Source organism: Sardina pilchardus, chromosome 15 (genome assembly GCF_963854185.1).
Source record: "Sardina pilchardus chromosome 15, fSarPil1.1, whole genome shotgun sequence".
Classification (NCBI taxonomy): domain Eukaryota; kingdom Metazoa; phylum Chordata; class Actinopteri; order Clupeiformes; family Clupeidae; genus Sardina; species Sardina pilchardus.
This window is the reverse complement of record NC_085008.1, coordinates 9,076,899-9,085,256: the sequence shown is the minus strand read 5'-3', so window position 1 is coordinate 9,085,256 and position 8,358 is coordinate 9,076,899. Positions and strand designations below refer to the sequence as shown.

General features: G+C 37.2%; 1 long non-coding RNA gene across 1 annotated transcript; it reads left to right on the top strand.

The window, feature by feature from the left end:
* The first annotated feature begins 2,317 nt into the window (after positions 1-2,317).
* Positions 2,318-3,358, top strand: LOC134101808 (uncharacterized). Its single transcript, XR_009941456.1, has 3 exons — positions 2,318-2,365; positions 2,579-2,676; positions 3,172-3,358. It is a non-coding gene; the product is annotated as an uncharacterized LOC134101808 (long non-coding RNA).
* Positions 3,359-8,358: the final 5,000 nt, after the last annotated feature.

The window sequence follows — 8,358 nt, the reverse complement described above, 5'->3', positions numbered from 1 at the left end:
GCTATGTAGTTCATTACAGTGCATGAAAATGCACTGTACTGTTCTTCCTAGGCTTCTTTTTCTTCTTCTTCTAACGCACGCAAATCAGCTTGAACCGTTTAACGTAGAAACTTCATTCAAACTGTATTACGTAGGTCTTACTTAGGACATGTGTGCTAAGACTTTTCAACTTTGTAACTTTTATACTTTTTAAACTATTAGTTAAAAACTATTACAATTTCCCCCATGGACTTAACATTGCTCATTATGACATCACGGCAGCAATTAGAATCTTACGCCAGGTGGCCGGCCACCTGGGCACCAACTGTCAGTTTCTCTCAGGCTTTAAGCATACAGTCTCTCTGAAGACTACATATCCTGTTACTGTTTCCTCTGTCCACAACTGTTTCAAAATAAAGGTCCTCACTGTAATAATACACTATTAAATCATTTAACCATTGAAACTACTCAACTATTTAACTGTTCAACCATTCCAACTGTCAGTTATCATCAACTATGCCTCCAGTCAACTACATGAAACCTCCATGTACCTAGCAACCAACATAGCAACCATTAAAATTAAGCGTTTATGACCGTTTCCATAGCAACCAACATGATTTTACTACAGTAACTTCTTTATTCCTGATAGTGGCCACCATAGATACCCTATCAACAAATGTTTCAAAATAAAAGTCCTCACTAGCAAGTTAGCTAGTTAGCATTGTTAGCATAGTTAGCATTTTTAGCATAACTGCAAAAAAATCATCAACTAAGTTAGCTAATCAACCTGGTTAGCAAATTTAGCATTGTTAGCATAGTTAGCATTTTTAGCATTACTGCTAGAAATCATCGGTTAAGTCAGCTAATCAACCTGGTTAGCATTGTTAGTAAAGTTAGCATAGCTAGCATAATTAGCATTTCTAGCGAAACTGTTAGAAATCATTAGCTAAGTTAGCTAATCAACATTTTAACATGAATAGAAATCATTAGTTAAGTTAGAACTGGAATGTTTCATCTTTAAACTGTCTACCTTCACACTATCAACTCTCTGTAAACTATGCAATCACCATGTTTACCCTACACTGTAAAAAAAAAAAGTTTTTTAGCTGAGATTTACCGTAAAAAAATACGGTTATATACTCTATTTTTAATAATAAGAGGATATACCTGTAAAATACGGTAAAATCAGCTTTTTCAAGAAGACTGCCTTAAAAGTACGGACAAGGTCTTTAATGTTTAAATGAGAAGAATCCACAGTTTTTTAACACAATTGTAGCATTTTAAAATGGTTTGGACTTTTTATTTAGTAGTAATCAGTGTAAAAATACTGTGAAATTTGTTTTAGTTTTTTAACCATGACTGCTAATTTGCTAATGTTATGGTATAGGCTCAAACAGCATTTCAAACGTGTTTTGGGATTACAAATACTGCTTTTCAAACTAATGTACAGCATCTATTTCTCACTATAGTGGTCACAAAATCCAAGCATAAAAAGTCTAAAAAATCACGTTTATCTTATTGGCACCATTTTTATTTATTTATTTTGAGCGATGACTTTGCTCATTAGCATAACTGCAATTTGATTGGCTGGCCCTCACGTTTCATTCAAAATGTTGTTGGGGGAGGGGAAGGGAGTTCGCTTGAACGACCGTTACTTTTTTCTTCACGGCACTCGCTCACCAAGTGAAGTGATGCAGCAACTTTCAACAGAGGAGCTTTTGAAGTCTGAGAAACACGTGTGCAGGATGGAATAATCTTTGTGAAAGAGGAGGCACAGCTATCCAGAGGTAAGGTTGAGTAAAAATGTAAGGAAATTAGGGTGGTAATAAAACTGTCAACTGCAAATGATTGCTAGCTAACATTATATCGATAAGTAGCAGGTTAGCTGCTGCTAACAACCTAGTGCTAGCTCATGAAAGCCATCAATTTTGATATTTCAAAGGGTGTTCACATGCCTTCAATAATGCATGACTATCATAATTAAGATTAAGGAGGAGGACTCTGTTGTGTGCTTTACCTATCTTTGTCCTTGTATTTGTATAACCCAATAGGCATTGTTTAGCTAACTAGCATAGCACATCATTTTTAGCATCGGGCTATTAGCAGCTAAACGTATCCAGAATGGCTTGTTGTGGTAACTGCAGATTAAACAATCTGGTAAGCATCATTATGTTTATGTGAACATTATTTTGTTGTCTATGTTAACCAGTTTATCATTTCATTGTTGCTGTAATGTGCTTCATGCAATACAGAGAAAAATAGGTAGAGGTCTGTTTGTATAATACAGCTTTATTCAACAACCTAATGTTTATTCTTCTGTCCCTCCAATGTAGAATACGAGCAGAATAAGTGCTAACAACGAAAGTACCTGGGATCTAATGGCTATGTAAGTCAACACAACATTTTATCTAAATACTTGCAGTATTTTTCTTATTAATGTTAAGTTACACATATGTATTGCATTCTTAAATTACTTGTATTAAATGCTATTATGTTTGTTTTATCAAAGAGTAATGTCATTCATATTGGTTGGTATTTTGTGTAATTGTATTGTTCTCTTGCATATGGCATCTGTCTCTCAATCACATATTGAAAGCAGATCATTCATGGAGATGAGGCGAACAAAGGAATGAGGAGGAGTTTGGAAGAGTTGTACAGTCCACAGAACTTGCAAGTTGCAATAACTATCTATGACAGGTGAGCGTCAGTGTATTAGACAAGGTATTTTAGCGCCCATTCAGACCTTCAACATGGCATGTGCATTGCGTGTCTGTTCCGTGGCTGCTGCATTGTGTTTTATCTGTGCATTAATACCAGAAATGTCTCAGATGTAGCGTTGTTGCAGGCAGTCTGCCTATTAAAGCATCTTTTGACTGTCTCTTTTGAATGGGAATGTTTTTCACACATTTGCTTATTGCTTGAAAAATACGCGGCAGTCCTATTTCTAGAATACACATGTTTTCAGTGTGGTTCAAGACACATCTGAGACATGTGTATCACGCAGGCAGTATGCATGCTCTAACCTGTTTACATCGGTGGCAAAATCAAAATGGACAGGTAATGCAGCTGACACGCAGTCGCCATGTTTGCAGTCTAAATAGGCCCTTGCACAATCTGTCTGAGACCGTTCATTTGTGTGGTTGGAAAATCCTAATTCTGAAGTTTGTGTCTACATTTTATTGCTTCCAACAGATATCTTACCACTGCTGTCATAGGCGCCGTGGACACCACTACTCTTGAATGTAAGATACTGTATGAGAACGTCCTGTTGATCAAGTAAGGTCCAGAAGTTGAAGAGGGGCCTCCATTGTCTACTTAAACTTTATTGTGCACCCTCTCCTGAACAATATGCTGGCTTTCGCTAGAGTTTGACATTGAATCTTGGTGTATTTTTAGGCTCTTCTTTTTTTAAAAACACATAATATTCCACTCAATTGTAGGGGTTGGGACATGTTTCTGATGGTCTTAATAATGGGTTGATCTGTGCACTCCTTTTTGAGCTACACCAAGCAGCAAAGTGGTTTCATTTAGTTCATTCAGGTTATGGTCTTCAATTTCAATGATGGGAGAAAGCAGTTCAAACCCAAGCTACAAATTATCTGGAGTGAAGTTAACAGGTTTTGTAGATTGCCTTAATAATTATAATTTGGCTTGCATTGCCTAAAACTGTTCAATCACATAGTTTTATATTGAATGAATCTATTCAGTCATGAGTGTTTAGATGAGTTTAGTGTGTTAAAACCAAATGAAAAGGTTTAAGGCAATCATTTTCCTGAAATGAATTGAATAGCTACAACAAAGTTTTAAGTTGTCACAACAAGAATGGTTGAAGTAGTTTCAAGTCATCGTTCTTCTCAAACATTTTGAGGGATATTTTGTTTTACAATGCACTGTAAATTAGTTGGAAACTGTAGAAATGCAATGCCTCATTTGATGTTAGAATAAACGTATAACTGTTGGAACTAACTGATGGTGTATTGTTATGATGTTTTTTATTATGGTATAGGTTTGATCATGTATGTAACATGTCTAAAATAAGAGAAAATAGAATAAGAATAGTGAAAAACACATTAAAATGTAGAGCAGCAAAAAAAAAAAAATCTTCCCCGTAAAAAAAAAAATCGCTAAAAAAACGGTCAAAGGCACGGCAGCAAAAGTTGCCAACCAGTTACCGTAAAGTTATGGTGAAATACCATACAAGGAATTGCCGTAAAATTATGGCTTTTCCCCGTGTATATTGATTCTAATTTCACGGCCAATTGTAGTAAATTCACACAATTTCTTTGTAATTTTACTGCAATTTGGCCGTAAAATTACGGTCAATATACACGGGGGAAAGCCATAGTTTTACGGCAATTTCGTGTATGGTATTTTACCATAATTTTACGGTAACTGGTTGGCAACTTTTGCTGCCGTGCCTTTTACCGTTTTTTTACTGATTTTTTTTTTACAGTGTAGCTACACCTTAGTAACCATATCTACATTATCTATCTATTTTTGCATTTTCATGCACTGGTAATTCCTTGGAATTGCATTTCTAGTTGTAAAAGTTCGTTTTGATCCTGTTCAGCAGGTTATACTCAGTGAAGACAGAACTATGTTTTCATGAGTCTGTCTTTGTGTAGATGTAACATTAACTGTAACTGTAAGTCTAATCTAATGTTAGCTAGCTGGCATGAATGACACGTCCTGCTTGAGGCAGGATATTCATTCGTATCACAAAGGCTAGCAGCTATCTCTGGGTGGACTCTTAAAATCAGTTTTTTGATAATGCAATAAAATAAAGGTTAAAAGCAGATACATACCTTACGAAATGGCCTGATTTCCATTGCATGTTGACAGCAACTGCTGGACTCGACTGGACAGTTGGAAGAATAACGATTTTTCTTTTCAAACTAACTATGTAGCTGAGTAAAAGCAACCCTATGCTGGGTAGTGTAGTGGGGGAGAGGAGGGGCACTGTTCGAAAATACAACCCAGAAAGCTGGGTTACCGAAAATAACACAACTTGAGTAAAAACAACTCCACAAAATGACCCAGCAGCCTAAACCCAGCAGTTGGGTAGAGAATATAACCCAGCATTTTTTAGAGTGTGACTGTTAAACATAACTGGTATCATCACAAACGTTATTCTGTGCCCTTAAATGTGGCATATTTCATGGCATTGTGCCATGCAAGGTCATCGCAAAATCTAGAGGAATGTGCGAGGTGGCCAGCGGGGGACAGTAGAGACACACTGTATCGACTGTCCCCGCGATAGCGTGCATTACGTCACACGCTGTTTAGTTATTCAGTTTTATGATTCATTCATTCAACCTTTATTTATTCTCGGAGAGTCATTGAGCCCTCATTTTCAATGAAGCCGAGATTACAGAAACAATGCATGGAACAAGAGATGTTCAAATAAGATAATAATAAGAAAATATACATTGCATTATAGAGGAGGAAGGGGGAAATAAAAAATAATAAAATAAAAATACATGAAATAATAATAATAAAATAATAACAACAAAAATAATAATAATAAAAATAATAATAACAATAATAATAAAGACATTTACTTAAAGCAGGTACAAATTGGCATAGGACGGTTTGTGACCACAGACTTGAATTGACTATATGGAATTATAGAGTTAATTTTTAAATTGCACTGAAGATTATTCCAGGAAGTAGGGGCACCATAACAAAAGGCTGACTTGCCCAACTCAGAATGGACACGAGGAACTTTAAGCATCAAAGAGTCATTTGATCTAGTCTGATAGGCACCAGAATTCCACATAAGCATATCTGAAATATAACCTGGTAGTTTTTCAACAATACCCTTGTAAATAAACAGATACCAATGACGTTGTCTCCTCTCTGTCAGAGATGACCACCCGACCCTATCATAAAGAACACAATGATGAGTGCTATAGCCATCACCCGTAATGAATCTCAGGGCAGAATGGTAGACTGAGTCCAGGGCTTTTAGTGAAGAAGCAGTAGCATTTTTATATATCACATCACCATAGTCTAGAACTGACATGAAAACTGCTTCAACAACTTTTTTTCTACTTTCCATAGGGACGCTGGCCTTGTTTCTGTAGAAGAAACCAATTTTTTTTCTCAGTGTTTTTACTAGGATGGCTACGTGGTAATTAAATGTGAGTTTGTCATCCAGCCAGATACCAAGATATTTGTATTCAGAGACTCTATCAATGCTTGAACCAGTTACAGTTGTTATTTGCATGCTATTAACCTCAATGTTCCTTGCTCTAGTAAATAACATAAATGTAGTTTTCTTCTCATTTAGTACTAATTTAAGATTAATGAGAGCTTCTTGGAGAACATTAAATGAAAGATGGAGATTATCAATTGCATGTTGAACAGAGTCAGCTATGCAATACAAAATAGTGTCATCAGCATAAAGGTGGACTTGACAACCATTTAGTGAAGATACAATGTCATTGATGTAAATGGTGAAGAGAACTGGGCCCAAAATAGACCCTTGTGGAACACCCTTTGTGATTGGCAAAAACTCTGACTTAATATTTCCTGACTTAACACATTGAAACCTCTGGGACAAATAATTCCAAAACCATTTACATGCCTTATCATCTAGACCAATATCATGTAATCTTTGTAACAGTAAGGGATGATCAACTGTATCGAATGCTTCAAATCAACAAAAAGGGCAGCACAGTGCTTTTTAATGATAACAGGTTAAACGTCATACTTAGCCAACGTAGCATGCAAATGAAAATAAAATTTGACATTTGTGATATTCAAACTGTGTATAGTTAATAAACTATATTTTATAATATGAATGTTATAAGGATAACTTAGCATGTTGTCAAATTGGCATGGTGGTTAAACGGGTACAGCTGATACACAATTATTAACGTGTGCTGTCCTATGGTGCTGTTACATTAGCCATTTTTACATGGACAGTTTTTTGTCATTCCGATTAAATTCCGATTGAACATTTTTGCGCCGTCTGTTTACATGGGCTACTTTCTATTCCGATCAGCCGCTTGTTAGCGCTTTAGAATCTTTGATCGGAATAGCCGTTGTTTGCTACTTTTCATTGGGAAGATATACGGTCAATCCGAATGACCGTATACATGAGCATTCATTTGGAATAGGAACGGACTACACCACCTCTTCTATTCCGATTACAATTCTGATCGGATCAGAATTTTCATTCCGATTGAGGTGTTTATATGACGATTTTTTATTCCGATTCAGCTATTTTTCAGTTTCTAATCGGAATAGAAGTGTCCATGTAAACGGGGCTAGTGTTAATTAAAAGAGCCTATGCAGATACTGTGTGTGTGTGTGTGAGTGTGTGTGTATGTGTTTGTGTGTTGTTAACTGTTTGCAGTATGTTGGATAGCCTGTCTGGACTTTTTGTTCATGTTTGTTATAACTATTGCAGGATGCCCCGCTACAGAAATAGGACCACGAATAGGGGAGTGCCAGCGAGGCTATTAAGTTACGTTTCCACTGGCTGGTACCAGCTCAGTTCGGTTCGACTCTACTCATACCCCTTTTCCACCGACACGGTTCTGGTGCTGGTTCGGAGCCAGTGCCAAGTCTGGAACCGGTTCTTTGCTTTTCCACACAAAATAACCTGGCTCTGGGCCAGGAAAACTGGTTCCAACTCAGCACCAACTTTGAGCTGGACCAGAGATAAGAACCAGTTATGTCAGGTGTTGTGAGTGGGATTGCAGCAAATCAGAAGCTTGCATTGTCCACAGAGGCGGGAGTAACAAAACAAATCTGAAAACAATGGCGGCAGCTCCAGGGGTCGTAACTGGAAATATTCAATGTGAATAAAGGTTTCTTGACCACTTTTAATGGCTAATTTTGATACGGTTCATTGTTTATATGCGACACAAATGTGTCCCGGACACACAGATCATTGCAGGTTGCTGTAAGCTCCCGAACGGTAAAGTTAGCTTGTTAGCTTGTTGACCAAAACATAGCAACCTAGCATGCTGATATAACTACTGTGGTGTTTCTGGTCAGGCTAACGTTAGCAGCAAAAAAAGCAGCGTGGCATGGTCATAACCATAACAACGGGTGCTAATCAAGTGCTAATGTTGGCTAACATGCTTTTCTAGCGACTGCAATAAATACACATGCAACATAGGGCACGTCCGGTTTTATTCCACAAATGGATACAGTGATATCATACAGTTGATCTCTCGACATTTGAGCTTTTTGTGCTCAAAGTTAATCGTAATAAGTTTTTCCACCACATCTCCATTTCTGCTGGTTGTTTTGGGATACAAAAGCGCACGTAAACAGTGACGTAGCGACGCAGCACTACTCTAGAACTCAGTCTGTGGAAAAGCGAGCTGGTTCTTGAATAATCGGCAGGTAGCACCAGCACCG